Source organism: Merops nubicus, unplaced genomic scaffold, assembly GCF_000691845.1.
Source record: "Merops nubicus isolate BGI_N331 unplaced genomic scaffold, ASM69184v1 scaffold19377, whole genome shotgun sequence".
Taxonomy (NCBI): Eukaryota; Metazoa; Chordata; class Aves; order Coraciiformes; family Meropidae; genus Merops; species Merops nubicus.
Window position 1 is genome coordinate 1 of NW_008621216.1, and position 233 is coordinate 233.

Consider the following 233-nt stretch of genomic DNA (forward strand, 5'->3'; position numbering starts at 1 on the left):
TTGGCGGGCGCTGTGGAGGAGCGGCCGGGCAGCGCGGCAGCCACCGCCTCGCACCTTTCGGAAGGGAGGAAGGGCCTCGAGTCGGTGGGATCGGGGCGTTTAATGGAGATAAAGCGAGAGAACACCTTTATCTGGCTCTGAAGTTGGCCCAGCTTAGAGAGAGAGTCAGGCCGGAGGGCTCCCGGTGCCCTGCCCGGCCTGCGCTCTGCCCTGGTCACTGGAGCTGCTCAGCC